The sequence below is a fragment of the Prinia subflava genome, chromosome 24 (assembly GCF_021018805.1).
Source record: "Prinia subflava isolate CZ2003 ecotype Zambia chromosome 24, Cam_Psub_1.2, whole genome shotgun sequence".
Taxonomy (NCBI): Eukaryota; Metazoa; Chordata; class Aves; order Passeriformes; family Cisticolidae; genus Prinia; species Prinia subflava.
Genome location: NC_086270.1, coordinates 6,746,861 through 6,757,892, shown reverse-complemented (window position 1 = coordinate 6,757,892; position 11,032 = coordinate 6,746,861). Strand labels below are relative to the sequence as shown.

Below are 11,032 nucleotides of genomic sequence, written 5' to 3'. Positions count from 1 at the left end.
TTGGCTTTGTGGCTCGAGGGTTTTTTCTGATGGGTGCGTGGGTTTTTCGTGTTCAGCTGGAACTGCTTTTTAACCAGTGTCTCTTCTCCTTTCTCTTCTATCCATCGCCCCACGATGTATTTCGGTGCCTTGCCTGTGTGGTTGGCCTGGCTCTCTCATCTCTGGGTAAGTACCTGCTTTGTTAGATCAGCGGCAGAAATGGTTGAAACAATTTGTTTTGACTAAGTGATCAGACCTATTTAAATAATGAACTGACCTGTTTATTCTGTCTTAAACTCTGAAACATTGTTTGTTGTCAAACAGCATGATTTATTGTCCGTGTGTGTGTGATGATTTTGGATATTGAAAAGCACTTTATTGGCCTGGAAATTGCTGTATTTTCCAATATGAAGAAGCCTCCAGTAGTAGTTTTTCCTACCAGCCTCGGCTGTGGGGCACTGACCTGGGGATAAAAACACACTAAGTGCCAGCAAGTGAGCAAATGGAAGGGAAAATATTTTTGCGAATGGAAAGCAACGCTTCCTGTTCTTCCCAGGATGTCTCCTGACACCTGTTAGTGGCAAGCCAGTGCTATAGTTGTGGAAGGGGCTCTCTGATGGCACTGGACCACCTTGCCCTTTGCAAACCGTGGGTGTTTGGGGCTTTGCAGGGCATGGAGAGGAGCCTGAGGCTGTTCTGGCAGGAGAGGAGGGGAAATGCATGTTGAGCTTGGAGAAGAGCATCAGGCACTGATGTTTTCAGTTTGTGTTCATGGAGAGCCTGCTTTGCATGGGGGAAAAATTGCCTTGGTGGGGTGGATTCTGATAGTTTCCCTGCAGGGGATTGGTGCCTGGCATGAACTTGGTTGTGAGGTGGTGTTTGTATATTAAAGCCTCTGAGGACAGGGTGTGTGTACTCAGGATGGAGGGAAGGAAGGGATCTGCTCGGTGAAGCTGTTTCTCTGGATGCAGTGATGCCTTTGCATCGAGGTTGTGTTCTCTAGAAACTTGAGTACGTTTAAATTTACTTTTTTTCTTTTTTTAAATTCAAACTATCCTCCTGCTAAGCTTCCTCTCCTCTCCTCTCCTCTCCTCTCCTCTCCTCTCCTCTCCTCTCCTCTCCTCTCCTCTCCTCTCCTCTCCTCTCCTCTCCTCTCCTCTCCTCTCCTCTCCTCTCCTCTCCTCTCCTCTCCTCTCCTCTCCTCTCCTCTCCTCTCCTCTCCTCTCCTCTCCTCTCCTCTCCTCTCCTCTCCTCTCCTCTCCTCTCCTCTCCTCTCCTCTCCTCTCCTCTCCTCTCCTCTCCTCTCCTCTCCTCTCCTCTCCTCTCCTCTCCTCTCCTCTCCTCTCCTCTCCTCTCCTCTCCTCTCCTCTCCTCTCCTCTCCTCTCCTCTCCTCTCCTCTCCTCTCCTCTCCTCTCCTCTCCTCTCCTCTCCTCTCCTCTCCTCTCCTCTCCCCTCCTCTCCCCTCCTCTCCCCTCCTCTCCCCTCCCCTCCCCTCCCCTCCCCTCCCCTCCCCTCCCCTCCCCTCCCCTCCCCTCCCCTCCCCTCCCCTCCCCTCCCCTCCCCTCCCCTCCCCTCCCCTCCCCTCCCCTCCCCTCCCCTCCCCTCCCCTCCCCTCCCCTCCCCTCCCCTCCCCTCCCCTCCCCTCCCCTCCCCTCCCCTCCCCTCCCCTCCCCTCCCCTCCCCTCCCCTCCCCTCCCCTCCCCTCCCCTCCCCTCCCCTCCCCTCCCCTCCCCTCCCCTCCCCTCCCCTCCCCTCCCCTCCCCTCCCCTCCCCTCCCCTCCCCTCCCCTCCCCTCCCCTCCCCTCCCCTCCCCTCCCCTCCCCTCCCCTCCCCTCCCCTCCCCTCCCCTCCCCTCCCCTCCCCTCCCCTCCTCTCCTCTCCTCTCCCGTCCCCTCCCCTCCCCAGTAAGGGAAAGGGCTGAGCACATTTAGAGCAGCTCTGCTGTGTGCTTGAGTATTCCATGTGCTGCCAGTCATTGATGAAATACTTGAAAGGAAAGCAGAGGAAGGTGCTGGGAACAGATTGCTTTATTCTTAAACTCAACATCATTCTACAATGCCTCATGGTGGGCCAGGAGATATGAATCAAATCCAAGCATAAACCTGTTGTTCTTACTCAGAAGTGAGCACCATATTTGGAAGATGAGCAGCTGTCTCCTGATCTGAATGAGCTTTGCTATCACATCTCTAAAAGCAGGATCGTTAATTAACCTGCCTTGTTCAGAGGTGCTGAGCTTCAACCCCACCAAACACCCAGCAGCCATTTGAATGCAGAATAAAACTCCCTGGCGTGGAAGGTACAGCTAGAAGTTGCTGTGAGCTCAGATGTGGAGCAAGATACAAGTGCTTACTTGCATGATGGTTGGAATGGGTTAGTGAGAGGCAAAGCTGTACCAGCACAGCAGCTGCAGCTGTGCTAGGATAGCCTGGAGCAGGTCTTTGGCCAGAGAGTCTTCCTGCTCAGTGCTTGAGCAGACCCTCAGGACAGTCACCCATCTGGCTAACTCTGTATCTGGCTATGACAAGTCTCTGGTCAAGGGTGAATTTCTCCCTTGGGAAATGCTGCTAACCTGGATAATCCTTGGTTTGCTCTCCCCAGAGCAGTCACCATGTTACTTTTGCCTGTTTTCTTGCATGTATTGCACAGAGGGGAGAGAACTGTATTTTGGTGGTCCTGCTTGGTACAGGCTTCAGAGATTTTGATCCTGGTACGAGATAAAGTTTGCTGCTAGCTGAATAATTGGTGTCAATCTTTGTCAGCAAGCAAAGAAAGCCATATGGTACCTTGTTAGGGATAGCAAAGAAGAAGGGGATATGGTACAGTTTCACTGGCTCAGGGACAGCCCTGACCCTCTTCCAGCAGAAAAAGCAGCAGGCTTAGATTGCGTCTCCATCTTTAAGCCTAGCTTATCTCGTAGGTAAACATAAAATGCATAGGAGTTTTAGTAAGATAATCTTTCTTGAACTGGTTGGGCATCAGTCCTGAAAGTAACACACCAGCAGCTTCCATGAAGGGAAGCCGGGAGCAGCTGCAGGGCAGAAACTGAAGGAACATGCTGAAAATTTAACAGGAGCCTCTGTTGGGGTTTTTGCTCTTGACCTTCAAGCTGAGATTCACATACGTTGCCATTTTAAAAGTGTGCCAAGAAATCCAAGGTGAGGTCATTGCTGAAAAATGGTTCAGAGCTGTATCTGTGGTGGTAAGTGCAGAGTGTCCGTTCATGGGGCTTGCATTTGGGCTCTTGTCTTTCCATAGGGTGGCACTGCTGCTGCTGGAAGCCATGTGCTATTATCTTTATCTATACATGTTGTTTCTTTCTATCCCAGAATTCATAGGCGACCTGGAGAAGGGCACTGCTTTGCAGAGCCCTTGAACAGCTTGTGTTTTGAATTCATGTCTCCCCTTAGTTCTTGTTTGCACATAGCCCAAACAGGAAGAACAAATGAGGTTTCCAGCACCTTTCAGTGAGATTTTCTTCTTTAACCTCTCCTGTTGGTCAACAGTGCTTGAACATGAGCCCAGGTGGGCAAGAAGGCAAATGACACATGGCCTGCACCAGCACTAGTGTGGCCAGCAGGAGCAGGACAGTTCCCCTGTACTTGTCACTGGTGAGGCCAAACCTTGTATCCTGGGGTCAGTTTTGGGCCTCTCACAACAAGAAAGACATTGAGGGGCTGGAGCATGTCCAGGGAAAGCAACAGAGCTGCAGAAGGGGCTGGAGCAGCAGGAGCAACTGAGGGAGCTGGGGTGGCTCACTCTGGAGAAAAGGAGGCTCAGGGATGACCTTCCATCTGTCCGCAACTCCTTGATAGGAGGCGGCAGCCGGGGAGGGATTGGCCAGGGAACAAGGGAGAGGACAAGAGGAAATAGCCTCAAGCTGTGCCAGGGGAGGTTTAAGTTGGATAGTAGGAAAAAAAACTTCTTCATGGAAAAGGTCATCAATCACTGGCACAGGCTGCCCAGGGCAATGATGGAGTCCCTGTTTAAAATCTGTGTAGATGTGGGACTTAGGGGCATGTGTTAGCAGTGAGCTTGGCAGTGGCGGGTTAATGGTTAGACTTCTTGATCTTGAAGGGCTTTTCTGACCTAAAGGATTCCATGATTCTATGGAAATATGGCAGCAGGGTATCTCTTTCACTTGTCCTACCCTGTCAGTAGAGACCATCAGTCTCTGACATGGTGTCAAGTTCTAGGGCAGGCTTAGCCCAATGTTTTCACTTTGTTGCTTTGTTGCAGTGAAAACAGTTCTCATGGTGGCATTCAGAATAGCAGTGCTGCCCTCTGAATTACCATCTAATTAAATGAGAGCAAAAACTCCAAAGCAAGTGAGCTTTCTGTTGCATAAGAAAAGCTGTTTTAGTTGACCTAAAAACCGACATTGAAAACCAGCCTAAACAGAGATGCTTTCCCTCCCAGCTCCGTGGGCCATGCAGAGCAGTTGCTACTTTTCTTGGAGAGCCATTCATGCCGTGGCAGCTGTGAGCCCACTTCAAAACAGTTATGCCTTTGAGACTTGCTTCCCTTTTGCTTGATGGCTGGAGAAACCCTGCTGTGGAGACAAATAATTAGAAATAAAAGATGGCAGCTTAATGATTATTAGCTTTTCTGACAGAGCCTGCAGTGAGTGCAGGGTGAGATTGGCGTCTCCAAGCTACTGCTGCATCTCCTGCTCCAGAGATTTACTGTGTGCACTGTGACTGTGCAGCCTCAAAGGACCTGCAGAATGCCCCTAAGTAACAGAGTTGTTATTTTACTAACAAATCTTTTTAGACTCTTGGTAGTTATTGTGACAATGGCAGTATGCTTCCTGCTTTCAGCTCCCTGTCTCTCCATCCATGCCCACAGCTTTCCCTGGCAATGTTACCCCCTCGCCCTCCTCAATTTCTTGGATTCTGTCTATAAATATCAACCACTTTGGGTTTTCTTAATAAAATAAGCATGGAAAGTTACTACCTTAAAAAAGCCTCAAAATGCCTTATTTTGAGCTCCAGAAAATCTGGCAGCAGTGGGATGCTATCCTCTGGGATTCTGTTGTATTGATATTATTTTTTTTGAAGCTGGTATCCATGACTGCCAGTTTCAGAGGTTAATATGCTGCATTTCAAGCAACCTGAGGTCTTTCTAATTTGTGATATGGAAATGTGCACCAATTAATCATTGTGCACCTGCAGAAATGCCTCTGGGCAGACTTTGGCTGTGCTCTGTTAGGTTCTGGGAACATCCATAGGCAGGACTCAGAGTGACGAGTCTGATCCAGTTTAGTAGCTCAGGACAAACCGTGTGAGGTCCAAGGACGTGTTAGGCAGGGGACACAGCACTGAACAAGGTGGTGCAGAGCTTTGGCTCTTCTTTGTGGAAAAAATAATGGTTAGAAGTTGTATTTGTTCTTCATAGGTAAAGTTGAATTTAAATGTTAGGTTTTGCCAGGTGTCCCTCACTGATGCACACATCTAACCCTCAAACATCAGTTGCTGTCTGTTGACTAGTGCTGGGTTCATGGCTTGTGTGAATTTGCTGCCTGGCCCTTGGATGACATGGGGATATGTTAGTGCAGACCTGAACGCTCTCTGCCAAGTATCTGCCTCAAACGTACGGCTAGGGACACACTAGTCCTAAATAAACCCTGATTTTGAAACTGTCCTTCCCCAAACCAAAGAGCTCTGGGCACTTTGAAGCCAAGGGGTGCTCTTTGCCCAATAAGAGCATAACAGTATGGAGTCAAATCTCCTTCATTGAATTGGTACCTTTCTGGGGAGAAGCTGCGGCTGAAAACACGCCCACCTGGTATTATTTAAAGAAGCCAGAGCCTCTCTTGGCTACAGTTTGACTCCTCATCCATGCAAGGAGTAAATCAGCCCCTGACATCTTTTGTTTGTAGTGCAGCTTGGCTGCCTCCTGGCTGGAGTTTTGGTCTGTAGGTGGCACTCACTGTTATTTTTGGATGCAGTTCAAGAAAGGCTGCATAGCTGAGCTTGTCCCCCACTGAAGGGACAGCTGACTCTCTGGCCAGGCTGGCTGGTCCTGCTTGGCTTAGGAGGCTGATGCAAGGGCTTGAACTCCTTCCTGCTGCCCAAACATACAAATTTCCAGCAGTATTACTTAAAGAGGGGTAGGGAGTCAAGTGCCGTCTGTGAGCATACTCCTCTGGTTTTAGTTTTTTACTGAGACTGCTGGGAAATAAAATCCTGGTAAATGCTTGGAAGGAGGCTGAGCTCTCAAAGTGATGGAGAAAAGTGTGCTGTGGGACAGTTTGAGGCTCCTGTGATGGTTCTTTCCATGGTTCAGTCAGTTTCTTGGGTTGTTTCTGGAGCTCAGGCTCATGCCACACTGCCTTTTCCTCAACCTGCACTGCTTGTATTCACAGCATCACCAGTAATCTAATTCTCCAGGATTTGTTAAGCTCTTTCTAGATTCTTTCAGTGCAGCCACTTGTGTGTTTAATACTTCCTACTCATACTTGAGAGGAAGAGTATTTCTCCATCAATGTAGAAACATTCACCATATGAACACTTGATCCTGCAGGCTGCAGCTGACCTCCTCTAATCTTTAACGGTGCATCTTGGCAGAAATGTGCTTTACACGCTGACTCTAAGCCCTAAGTCTAAACAAAGCTGACTCTCCAGGAGCTGTTCTTCCCTGCGCTGGCATACAGCCTGGAGAGAACTGAAGCTCGTCTTCTGTTTTATTCCCCTTTCTACTTGGAGCTTGTCTACTGTGCTGCAAGACACTGACTCAAATGAACATCAGCTTCATACAAAGCAATGAAACCCATGACGGGAGCTTTTTGTATCAATTAACCAGATTGAAGGTGGGATGGGAATTCCTGGGTGTACAGACTTAGTTCCCAGCCACCCCCTCTGCTTTCCCCATCTGCCCAAAAGGGACCCATATGATCCAGCCCAGTACCAAAAAGATCTAATGGCTAAAAAATAGGATTCTTCTGCCCACGGGAAAGAACACATGGTTTTAGTTTAGCAACAGGAGCCTTTAAAGGCTACAAATTACAACCAACAAAAGAAAACTCTCCAGAATGAAACCACAAAGAAAGGATGGGAGAAGCAGTTTGGATTTAGCAAAATTAGAGGTGAACTGCCTGATGCCAAGTGTGATTCCAATACCTAAATCACTCGGTCTCTTTAGTTATGAGGGTGCTCCTTGGCCCTTTAATAACTATTGTGGGAACTAACAATGGTCAGATTTTAGGCTTCAGACACTAGCTGAAAGACAGCCCAGCGACTCTCTCATTCTGGCCTGGGAAAATCCTAAGGGGGAATCCAAACAATCCTTGAGAGGTGAAAAACAGTTAGCAGGTGGTGTTTTTCTAACTTGTTTACTGGCAGAGATGTTTACAAAGAGGTGTAGGCTCTAAATGACCAATCATTTTCATTGTACTGAAGTACTGTATAAAAAGAGGGTTTTGAAGAATAAAGATCGCTCTCACTTGCTGTTAGCCTGAGAGTCCATGTTGTGATTATCCTGGTGTCCTTAATACAATAACGATGTACTATATCAGCAATGAATCAATGGTTGGTTTTGGAGAAGGTTACAATGGGATGGACTAGATTTAATCTTTGGTTAAATACTTGATACAGAGCCAGGTGAGTGTAGATGTTCCAGGCTGCCTTCACTGTGTACACCACGAGTTGTAGAAAAGCAGTGCAGTGTGTTCTAGACCTTAGTGAAAATTCCTTGAGTTTGCAGTTCAGCCTGTCAGAGGCTTTTTCAGCAGTGAATTCTGTACTGGAGAGAAGGGTAGATAGGGGAGAAATGAAGCATTTGTTGAAGCATCCTTTCCTTCCAGGTGAATAATTTACTTGCAATATCTTAATTCTAGCTCACCATTTTACAGGAACACAAAGCTTGAGAAGTCAAAGGGAGGTTTCCTTTCCTCCTCATTCTTGTCTCCTGCTCATAGCCAAATCAGCACTGCTGATGGTGACAGCAAAGCTGGAAGAGGAGCCAAGGGCAGAGGGCCAGGAGCTGGCAAAACTGAGCCACCTGCTCTCCTCCCACCTGGTTTGCTCTTGTGAAATGGCTGCTGCTGCAATGTCACTTGTTTGCGAAGTGTGTGCGGCACAGAAACGGAGCGTGCCTGTTGTGTGTTAACATACATGTGCGTAATACAGCTCATTGGAGCAGGATGGATAAAGGATTCATCCTACCAGCTTAATATTTTTGTTTTCCTAGAACTTGGTGTAATCCCAAGTATTTCACTTTAAATCCTGCTTGCTTTGGGGGAGGGAGCACAGCATCAGTATGATGCACAATTGCTTTGTTTAGATTGGGAATTCCTCAGTGGTGAAGCTGCTCAGGGCAAAGAGAGCTCTGTGCCTTTTACTGTTGTGCCAGTAATGCTCTGGGCAGTGCTCCCTGGCACTGCTGTAAACTGGGAGCCCTGTTTTATAACAAATCCTACCAGAAGTGTATCCTGTGGGGCCTACAGAGTGCTGGATCACCTTACAAAGATCTGTTCTATGAAGAATGTAACTTGAGCTGCATTTAACATGCTGTCTGGATGTTCTAGGATGCTGAAGTGTGTCCTGCTGAGCTGCTTGCAAGTGCCTGCACATTCCCCAAGCAGAGGGCAGGGTCTGGCATTGTCCTCCATGGCCCAGTTGGTTTGCACTGACCGAATCCATCAGGATCTGAGGGCTCCCAGTGGCCTTTCACCTTGTGAGGAACAACCTCTGCCTTAGCAACCCCAAACGCATGCCTAAAATGAATATAATTCCTGTCCTTATCCCTATATCTAGCAGGCAAATACCAAGAAATCCTGACTTATTAAAATAATTCTCAGTCTCTAAATGACTCCCAGAAAGAGACTTAAACCAGCTGTAATTGGGGGAGATCTTTAAATAGTTGCAATCCAGGCTTGGCACAGGGCAAACTGTTCTTATAGTGAAGAATTTAAGAAATTTCCATTACTTCCTATGGGATTTCAGAGGTCAGTTCAGGGCTGTGTAGGAAGGAAAAAGTTAGAAGCTAAGCCAGTGACTTCCAGAAGTGTGGTGGTGATGGGTGTATTTCCATATGCACAAGAGTGGTGGTTTGGGGTTTCTTTTTTCGTTTTCCACGTATTTTCTGCTCCCTATAAAAAATGCTTTGGTATAGGCTCAGATCCTTTTGGGCCAGAAGAACATTTTTCAGGCTCTCCTGGCACAGACCAAGTGCCACTTTCTTGTATCTGATAACTCAACATTTTAGTTTCCCTTCCTTGAGCTTTGAAGCCAGGCAGGCTCTCATTTGTTTGGGGTCTGAAGAGGTGACAGCATCCTTTGCCCATGCACACAGCATGTTGGCAGCTGCACTAGTGCTCCCTGTGGATAAATGCTTCACCTGGGAATACAGAAGCTGCTGCTCTCTGTCCTCAGCTGTTGGCAGATGGAGTTGGGGATCATCTGATGATCTGAGTGCAATGGATGATGTGCTGTGTGGTGTTAAATCACCACTTTGATGTGAAGTTTTTTTTGCTCTGGTCTCTCCTCCATGTAATCTGCTGTGTGTGGTGTGAATGAAGCAGTGTGAGTCTGTTTGCTTATTTTTCTTAGTTGCAAGAAGCTGTTGCCAACCAAAAATTGTGGTTTCTTTGCCCCGTGGTTTTCTTCTCAAAGCCTGTTGGACTGGTATTTCTCTTCTGGCAGTGTTTTAAGCCCACCCATGGGTGAGCAGTAGCAAAGGCAGCAGTTGTGGTGGGTCAGCACTGAACATCTGATGCTCCTCCATGCACTGCCTGGGCTATTAAAATGTGTTAATTTATTACACTGGGGACTGAAGTCAGAGCTTCAGAACATGTTTCAAAGGAGCTACCTGTCCCTAATGACTTAGAGCTGCCAGACCCTTCCAAGCCTATCTTTTTTTAATCAGATGTGCTCATCTAAGTCCAAGGAAACCACAAAGTAGTCCAAATTTAAGGCAAAAATATCTGTCTTCCCACTCATTAAGGAGCTTTTTGCAAGTGGTCTCAACACTGAGACAACGGGGAGCTGCCCCATTCTTCTTGGAAGAGCTGAGTGTCATAGACACATAAAGCAGAAGGGGTAAATAGCTGTGAGAAGCATGTTAATTTTTCTAAAAGTCCGAGTATTTTTAGCTCCCATATAGCACAAATGCCCTTACTATGTGAGTGGCACTTGCTAGGTCAGTAGAAGTGAGGGCTCAGCATGGTGATGGAGCCATCTCAGCCAGGGTGTGCATCAGCCTTGGGTATTATCTGGTGATGAAGAGGCAGGGCGGTTGCTCTTAATCCAAGCAGAATAATGTGCCTGAGACCTTAATTCTCTTTGGGAGACAAACGGAGATGCCTTGTGCCAGGCGTATTTTGGATTGTGCAAATATATGAGGGGGATTTGGTTCCTGAGCTGGGCAGACTGGCAGCAGCCTTGCTGGAGTCTTTGGAAATGCTTAAGAGGCACTGGGCAGCGTGTTTTGCTCTGATGTACGTAGCAGGGAGAGCTGGAGAGCTCTGCTTGACAAAAAATAACTGATTCTAATTTGGTTGTAAGCAAGGAAAATCCAGTCCATGCTGGAGGTGCCGGATTCCAGAGGAGAGGCAGGGCGGGCTCCTCGGTAGGCTGCGCTGGGCTCCTGGGGGGGTTTCTTCTTGACCAAGCGCTCGCCACCTCAACTGTCGCTTTTTGGGCTTGCCACAGACTGAGGCAGTACCTCTCTAATTACGAGTGGCCTTATGCTTAAAAAAAATGAAGAATATAATAACAGCATAAAGAAAACCCCAACGCCCCCCCTACCTTTCTTCATACACTCCTCTTTGCTTCTTCAACCCAGGTTTCCCTTCAGAGCTGGGCCACGACTTTCTCTGGGAGGCAGCGAACGGTATTTAAAAATCTAGGTCACGGCGGGAGGGGGCGCGGCGCTGCCGCCCGCGATACTGGCGGGCAGGACCCTTCCTGCCCCCTTCCTACCGGGGCCGTGCGGCGCCAAATTATCGCCCCCGCCACCATCACCATTACCTTAGGGAAGGGGGAAGGGGAGCGGTGTTGTGGTGGCAGGAACAGGCGGTAATCCTGTTATTTCGGCCTCTCGCTGCCGGGGTGT

General features: G+C 48.2%; 1 protein-coding gene across 2 annotated transcripts in view; it reads left to right on the top strand.

The window, feature by feature from the left end:
- The window catches only part of EPB41 (erythrocyte membrane protein band 4.1), a 95,619-nt gene that overhangs the window by 8,899 nt on the left and 75,688 nt on the right, over positions 1-11,032 (top strand). Inside the window, exon 1 of one of the 2 annotated variants that reach the window (XM_063418875.1) lies at positions 29-165. The exons of the other annotated variant lie outside the window; for it this stretch is intronic. The gene's annotated coding sequence lies outside the window, so the exon portion shown is untranslated. Of the gene's footprint in view, positions 1-28; positions 166-11,032 lie in introns of those variants that run through there. 2 annotated transcript variants of the gene reach the window in all.